The sequence below is a fragment of the Oratosquilla oratoria genome, chromosome 38 (assembly GCF_046742065.1).
Source record: "Oratosquilla oratoria isolate Oo_2021 chromosome 38, ASM4674206v1, whole genome shotgun sequence".
NCBI lineage: Eukaryota > Metazoa > Arthropoda > Malacostraca > Stomatopoda > Squillidae > Oratosquilla > Oratosquilla oratoria.
Genome location: NC_134814.1, coordinates 17,764,934 through 17,774,072, shown reverse-complemented (window position 1 = coordinate 17,774,072; position 9,139 = coordinate 17,764,934).

Sequence of the window (9,139 nt, the reverse complement as noted above, 5' to 3'; positions counted from 1 at the left end):
GGGCCTGGGCTCAGGTTCGGGCTTGGGCCTGGCCTCGGGCTCTTCCCCGGGCTCGGGCTCGGACTCGGGCTCTTGCCCAGGCTCGGGCTCTTGCCCGGGCTCGGGCTCAGGCCTGGGTTCGGGCCTGGGCTTAGGGTCAGGCTCGGGCCTGGGCGCGGGCTTAGGCTAGGGCTCGGGACAGTGCCTGAGCCCAGACCCGAGCCTGAACCAAAGCCCAGGCCTGAGCCCAGACCCGAGCCCAGATTCGAGCCCGAGCCCAGGCCCAAGCCCGAGCCCGAGTCTAGTCCCGAGCCCGAGCCCTAGCCCAAGCTCGAACCCAGGCCCGAGCCCAAGCTCGAACCCAGGCCCGAGCCCAAGCTCGAACCCAGGCCCGAGCCCAGGCCCGAGCCCGAGCCCGAACCCGAGCCCAGGCCCGACCCGAGCCCACGCCCGAGCTCGAGCCCAGGTCCGAGCCCAGGACCGAGCCCGAGCCCGAGCCCGATCCCAGGCCCGAGCCCAGGCCCGAGTCCGAACCCGAGCCCAGGCCCCGAGCCCAAGCCCGAGCCCATGCCCGAACCCGAGCCCAAGCCCGAACCTAGGCACAAGCCCGAGCCCAGGCCCAGGCCCGAACCCGAACTTGTCATCGAGCCCTACCTTGAGATGAGAATCTAGAAATATTGCTACTTCTCGTTCTTCATAAAGTTGTCCAAACCTATTCCCCCATGAGAGTCATCGTCCGTTCGTGTGAAAAAGCAAGGCTTCATCTTCAGATTCCATATCTTTCCACAACAGTTTGAAAAGCCGACTGTTTAGGCTCCACACTTGGTCAAGTTGAGGACCTTGACAGTCATGTTAAAGAGATCCCTTGTTTCAACACTTAAGGTTTCACAACGAAGGATGCAGTATGTATCTACAACAGGTGGATTTTTTTTCTTTCTCCCTTGTGATGAATCCAGTCTGCAGACCAAGCATGGCTGGAGCTCCATCTGTACACACCCATACCAGCAGCGAACTCCACCAAAGTTTGTTTCCCGAAAAGTTTGATACATCATGAAAAATAGCTGTTGCTCTTGTGCAAAATTTCATTGGGTGCCAGAACAGTATTTCCTCTTTTACACAGTTGCCTAACACGAAACGGGCATATACCAGTAGGTAAGAACACTGGGCGATGTCGGTCGTTTCGTTACATTGGATGGCAAAAACAGGAGAATGGTCGAGAATTTAATATTTGGTTTCTTGAGACAGTTCATCGATCCTTTCCTTGACAGTATAGTTTGATAGTCAATTCTGGGAAAGCTTGTTTGCACTCTTTCTCCAGAACGAGTTTTGCTGGACGAAGTAGACTTGGTTTTATGAGAGAATCTCCGATCTTATGGTTCCTCTTGCTCTTTGCAGTCAACACGGCGATCTCACAGGAAGTGTCATTAACCTTTGAAGTTTGTTGTCGAAATAACCCAGTACCGTCCAACTTAGTTTGGTTCAAAGGTTTTCTTCTTCGTCGTCGGTTTTTTTTTGTTTTTTTGTTTTTGTTTTTTAAGAAAACGTTGGTCTTGTCTTCAAGAGTAGGATGTTTTGTCCTCAATTAATGAAAAGAATCGTAGACACTGCTAGTGACTACAACTGTACATGATCATAAACACCACATCTAGCTACTGACGAAATACAAACGGATTTCAATTCACCAATAAACTAATGGCTACTTACTATTTTTAGGTAAACAAGCCCACCGGCTGCGCCGGCCCGGCTACGCCGGGGGCCTTGGCCTGCGGCGCTGCGCCTTAGGCGCGGGCGCTGCGCGCCCTGGGCTACGCCCCTTTTTTGGAAAATAAAATATCAAAATCATATTGCTTTTTACTTCTTGAGTTCTTCTTCTTCTTCTTCTTCTTCGAGTTCCTCTTCTTCGAGTTCTTCTTCTTCTTCTTCTTCTTCTTCTTCTTCTTCTTCTTCGAGTTCTTCTTCGAGTTCTCCTTCGAGTTCTTTGAGTTCTTCTTCGAGTTCTTCAAGTTCTTCTTCGAGTTCTTCGAGTTCTTCTTCGAGTTCTTCGAGTTCTTTTTCGAGTTCTTCGAGTTCTTCTTCGAGTTCTTCGAGTTCTTCTTCGAGTTCTTCTTCGAGTTCTTCTTCGACTTCTTCTTCAAGTTCTTCGAGTTCTTCTTCGAGTTCTTCGAGTTCTTCTTCGAGTTCTTCTTCTTCGAGTTCTCCTTCTTCTTCGAGTTCTTCTTCGAGTTCTTCTTCGAGTTCTTCTCTTTCGAGTTCTTCGAGTTCTTCTTTTTTGAGTTCTTCGAGTTCTTCTTTTTCGAGTTCTTCGAGTTCTTCGAGTTCTTCTTCGAGTTTTTCGATTTCTTCTTCGAGTTCTACTTCTTCTTCTTCTTCTTCGAGTTCTTCGAGTTCTTCTTCTTCCTCTTCTTCTTCTTCTTCTTCTTCTTCTTCTTCTTCTTCTTCTTCTTCTTCTTCTTCTTCTTCGAGTTCTTCCTCTTCTTCTTCTTCGATTTCGTCGAGTTCTTCTTCTTCGAGTTCTTCTTCTTCACCGTAGTTGGCGGTGTTACCGATTTACCACCAAACGCGAAGGGTCAGTTTATTTTTTACTTATATAGATATAACAAGTGAGATAAAGCATAGGAATAGCCTTGATTGAATGAATGTGAGAAAAGAGCAGCTATTACCACGGACGTGTGCAGAAGACTGGGAGAGAACGGGGCTCACCAGTCACCAACTAGCAGTATACAGGTCCAGGATGTGTTCACACCTCCCGTCCCAAGGCTTCCGAAGGATATGGAAGGAGGTCAACAAGTACAGAAAATGGTGAGCGGCGCTATGATAGACTATAGAAAACTAAAGTTATAAGGCAATACTTTTGCATTTTTTTTTTTTTTTTTATCAATTTCTCGATATTTGACCATGCTCTCGTTAAGAAAATAAGAAATATAATTAGAGAATTTGCTGATGTTGTTTTCTTTTCCCAAAGGAGGCGCAAGTCCCAGTTGGAAATTCCTGACGCCTCGCTGAATTAGATACTGTGTGAAGGCACATAAACACATAAGCTACATGTATACTCATGGGTGTGCAGTCAACCACACATAGCCTACATATTTGCTAGACAAGTTAAATGAAAGTGACTGCAACATACATGGACCGAAATAGATTGTACTTGAAAAGTCATTACACTACTAGAGAATAATACTATTTACATGTATTGTGAAGGGTCTGTAAATGGTGCTACTACTCAGCAAAGGTATTTTTACTTGAGAAAATAGAAAAGGAACGAAATTGGTGATACGAGTATATTGTACCCGTGTATATCCCCTAATTCCATTGTGATAAGATACAATGGAATTGTGCGCCCGTATAAGACTGACAACAGTGTCAGGGCCCGACCCCGGCCTCAGTAATACAGAAAGCTGAATATTCTCTCCTTTTTCTGTCCTAATATTCTTGCTACATTTATATCAACTTAACTGCAAACAAACGGCTGACATTTCAGTTTTTCTGTCTGCCCTGTCATAGGATTCTTGGTCAATCTACACCATCTGCATTGCAAACCCTAATCGTCCTCGCAATATGTCCTATGAAGAGCGTCTGAATTCGTTTTGTCACCTTTCTTATCGTGGAAAGGTCAGCTAACACTTTTTCTTCAGCTTTATGTCTCTTCTCTTCAATTCAGGTTCCCAACGAATATTGGAGATTTACTTCTTTCCCTTTCCTCTCAGCTGTCATAATTAGAGGAGCATGCATGAAAAATAATCTCACGGCCACGATTCACCAATACATGCATATACATATATTTGCATAATCACATATATTCTATATTTGCTATATTTCTTAAGTTATCATTTGTATGGTTTATGTAAAGCTAGAATTTTACAGTAACTTATTGGATGCATAAACATAATCTATATAGTATTCATCATGTTTATTCATATGCATATGCATGTATGTTTCTATATTTGTTATATTTCTTAAGCCTATCATTTGTGTACTGTACGGACAGCTAGAATTTCAAAGTGACTTATTAGGCGCATGAACATAATTCATACAGCATTCATCAATTTTTCTTTTATAAATATAAAATTCACTAACTCATTACTTTGTAAAAATCAGACACAGATGCATAGTCCATCCTGCAAAAATATAAACACTATTTTCCAATTTTTTCGTTATCACTTACATTCTTATTACGCTATTGTTTGGTTTACAAAACATGGTACTTGTCATTTGTATACCTTAATGTTGTTATTTCTCGGCTAGATAAGCCTACTTTCGCGAATCAGTATCCAATCATACATTTTACTGATATTGAAAAAAGACAAACAAGATAAGTCATTATCATGTATTTCATGACACTCTCCGATAGATTTACACCCACACCCACACCCACCCACCCAACCACCCACCCACACACACACACACCCAACCACCCCCCCACACACACACCCAACCACCCACACCCACCCACCCAACCACCCACACCCACCCACCCAACCACCCACCCAACCACCCACACCCACCCACCCAACCACCCACACCCACCCACCCAACCAACCACACCCACCCAACCCCACACACCCACCCACCCAACCACCCACCCACACCCAGCCAACCACCCACCCACACCCAGCCAACCACACACACCCACCCACCCAACCACCCACACCCACCCACCCAACCACACACACACACACACACACACACACACACACACACACACACACACACACACACACACACACACACACACACACACACACACACACACACACACACACACACACACACACACACACCTCCGAGAGCGAGGTTCTATTTATCAACCTCCTGCATTTTATTCTTCTGGTGGCGAAAACTTTGCTGCACCACAATATGGTACTATCGACCTCAGGGTTCAGTCCTGTTGGCCGGAGCTGGAAAACCTTTTTCTTCCAGGCGTGCGAGAAAGATACTCGCCCAGCTGGAGCCTCGGTCGCTACGTTCAATTCTTCTGACGAACGCAAATTGTTGCGCCGCCAAAAATTGTGAAGAATCCAAGGGATTCAACCTTGTTGACTTAAGCTGGAAACGCCATGCAGGACAAAATTAATGTCGCTCCAGGAATTTGGGGAAAATGCCCACCAAATGGAACCTCTGTGACAGCAATATAATTGCAACGCTTAAGGCTCTTCACGTTGTAGCTTTGACCACTGATGTGGGCTCAGGTGGGAAACCCACAAGCTAACAACGGATTATCATCATGTTTTGTGTGTGTGTGTGTGTGTGTGTGTGTGTGTGTGTGTGTGTGTGTGTGTGTGTGTGTGTGTGTGTGTGCGTTTGTGTGTGTGTGTGTGTGTGTGTGTGTGTGTGTGTGTGTGTGTGTGTGTGTGTGTGTGTGTGTGTGTGTGTGTGTGTGTGTGTGTGTGTGTGTGCGTGATTTTCGAGTGCATTTTGCTTCTGGGAAATCCCTTTTTAGTGTCCAACAGTAATTAGCTAACAATGAAGAGCTCCATTTCCCTTGATACCGGGTTTCCATGTTCAGACTGTCCTGGTGAAACCTTTCACCGTACTCGTCACTGATGGCGCCAAGATTTGCAAGGGAAAAGTCCAAGCGAGAGTCTAGGAAGTGGATTTTTAGGCTCATATTGCATCCCAGGGCCTTGTAGGATGTCAGTAGCTCTTTTACGATTCCAGAATAGTTATTTGCTTTGTTATTCCCCAAAATTCTGCGCAATCTTTCTTAAATAACATCCAGGCAGCTTGTTCAGATCACTTAGCTCTTCATCGTAATTCTGGTCTCTCATCAACTCCCTAATCTGTGGTCCAACAAAAAAATACCTTCTTTGATTTTTGCGTCACGTACTTTGGGAAACTTATTTTTCAAAAAGATAAATCCCTTGTCAGTTCTATCCATATCTTTAACAAAATTTTCATCAACACTAACTTAATATGCAAAGGAGCCAGATAAGTTTTCTCTGAATCAACAAACGTCTTACCAAAGTAGTTTAGAAGGAAGGTGGGCCTGTACGTTAGGGGGGCAGACGTAGGTTCCATGGGTTTGGAAATGAGGATGGTATGGGAGGACTTGAAAATCTGTGGGAAATAACCAGAGGCAAGTGATCTACTATATAATGTTGTTATATGTGCAATTCTGTTGTCTGGCAAGCGTTTGAGTAGATGTGCATCATTGCGTGAAGGGGACTTAATTTTTAGTGCAAAAATTACCCCTTTTACCTACTACATCACGAAGATGATCATCTTTATCTAACTTAGAGGCATCAACAGTCTCATTGGGAGTGAGATTACTACAAGTACTCAAAACAGGTGTCGAGATTTTCCTGGTCCAGGAAATGTAATAGTATATCATCTCGTCCCGTGTGGACGAAGCGCACAGGTGCAATACCCCATCGCTCTACTAAAGGGATTGGCCTCGTTAACAAGTGAGGCACGTTATGCCTTTCACGAAACAATTGAAAGTTGGTTTTCGTGGTGAGGGAACTTGGCGGTAATCCTGCAATAATAGAAAAAAAGGACAATGCCAAAAATAACAATAAAAAGGCACCCGTGGGAGCGACAGTATAAACAAGAAATTCCGTGTACAACCATGGAAAAGCACTAACGGTGGGCAATAGAAGTGAGTAATTGGGAGTAAGTTCTTGCACCCATATGCTTCTTATATAGTTTCTTATGTATTTAACTGCGGCTTAAAAGTAGGTACATTTCTGTAAATAATGGATTATCTCTTTCTTCGAAACAACTCTAAAGACAGGATTATTTATCTCTTTCATATATACTCGTACCCCTCTAAAAACAGTGGATATCAAGTATATTATTCGTGTGTTTCTTTGCCCTGAATGTATGCGTACATCTACCAAAAATTAAATAATAGCGTCTAAAATGCCGAAAATACCTTAGTTGGTGCAGTGTAGCAGGAAATAATGGGCCGATGGGCAGAGCAAAATGCTGAGCGATGGGTAGGGAGCTTCAGAGGGAGCGTCTGTTTTACTGAGTGGCTGAGATGTTCTAACAGTTCACTTTACTTAACTGAACCGGTCTGATAAAGGAGTTTTGTTGCATGTATAAACAATGTCTTTGCCTCCTTATCACGCTCCTTTCGGTACTATACACCATCTCCAGTACTTGATAAGAAATCTTTATCATGTTCTAAAAGGGAGTAACAAAATCTTATACCTCGTAATACTATCAAAGTCAGAGGGAGAAGGAAAACTATGAACTATCAATAGACAACATTTTATTACTAACTCTACTTTAAGCATAAGTTCATTACATATATCATATTACATGCTATATATTACATATTACATACTATATATTACATATATTACATATTATATATTACAAATTACATATTACACTGCGTCTTGTATTCTTAGAGAGAGTCGGGCGACTTTAGCCAGCCCGGGACTGGAGAAGAATATAAACGTTGTCGTGTAGTCGCCAAGACAGTTGTTTCTATTCAGCCGAGGGACTGGAAAATGACATACACGTCGTCGTGAAGTCGTGAAGACAGACTGTTACCTCTATTCAGCCGGGGGGGCTGGAGAAGAACATAACGTCGTCGTGAAATCGTGAAGAGAGAAGGTTGTCTGTCATCAGTCGGGAGACGGGAAAAAGGTATTCGTGTCGTCGTGAAATCGTACAGAGAGACATTTGTCTCTATTCAACCGGGAGGCCGGAGAGGGACATCTGAGCCCTCGTGAAGTCGTAAAGAGAGGCGGTTGTCTCTATTCAACCGGGGACTGGAGAAGGACATCCGCCTCGTCGAGAAGTCGTGGAGAGAGACGGTTGCCTCTATTCAGTCGAGGGCTGAATAAGAATATACATGATGTCGTGTGGGAAGGAGAGTGACATGTTTGTCTCTTCTCGTGGTAAGATTTCTTAGCTCTCTCTCGAGCGCGTTATTTTCATCCCCTTATACAACCTTCGCTAATGACGTCAATGCTACACAGTTGTACGGAGCTCCAGGCAGTCCTTACATGTCTTAAACGTCGGGAACGTACTTCCCGAATGTTCCACCTTGTAGGCTTGGTTTTGTAGAGATGAATGAGACCAATTTTGATGTCTCGGAAATATCAGGCAAGATCTATTTATTGGCGAAGGGCATTACACCGTAGTGAACACTCGTGTGGATATTGATGAAAAGATTACTTATACGAATATACCCTTATTTATGTTTGTACATAGGCTTGACTGTTATACAAAAATATATTGTAGTAATATGATGAAAATAAATAGTTTTATATGGAGTAATTCGAGAATGAGGGTGAAATACAATTTTTACAATAACATTGGCAGAGCATAAGATATCGGGACTTGCGGAAACAGATTACGTAGGAAAACTGAATATACAAGAGAGAACGGAAATAGTCATGTGTCACTACGATCTCCATCCACTTTCACATATAATTCAGCATGCAATTCAATATAAGATACATAATACATATACAATGTGGCATTAGTGTAGCAGACAAAACCACCCTGGGCCTCCGTTGCCTCGATCGCTGTTCGTGCGGCATCTCTCAGTTCCCCTGGTGAGCAGTGGTTCTTTGCGTGTGGTAGTTGTGTGTGGTTGAAGGTGGTTGATGGGGATATCCACGGGGCTGGAGGTCGGTACTTCAGGCATGCCCTGTCTGGCTTCAGAGCTCGTAGGTGCCCTTCCATGCCTGTCGCGCGGATTTGGTCTCCTAGGTGTCCGATGTACGTATCTGGTCGTGGTAGGTCCGGGTGCGCATCCAGGTGAGCCTTGAGTTTGGTCTTGCGATGGGAGTCCCTGTCGCTCAGCAGGGACTTGGCTGCCGCGGTGCAGTTCCGGGTCAGAATCCTGGCCATCAGTGGTGGTATGCCGGATTCCATCTACAAGTTGCTTCTTCTGGTCCACATGGGAGCACCTAGGATGAGGCGAAGGACGTTGTTCTGTGCTACTTCAAGTGGTTCTTCCTGCTGTGCTGTTAGATGTGAGAGGACAGGTGCTTTATATTCAATTATGGGTCGATTGCAATACTTGTAGTAGTGTTCCTGTACCAGGCGGCTGGCACCCGCATCAAGTGATTGCATATATCTCATCGGAGCTGTCTTCGTTTTTGTCATTGGCCTCAGCTTCTGGATTTGAAGAGAGGATGACAAGGTTTTCTGCACAATGACTCCAAGATAGGTGAAGTCGTCCACCCACTCAAGATCT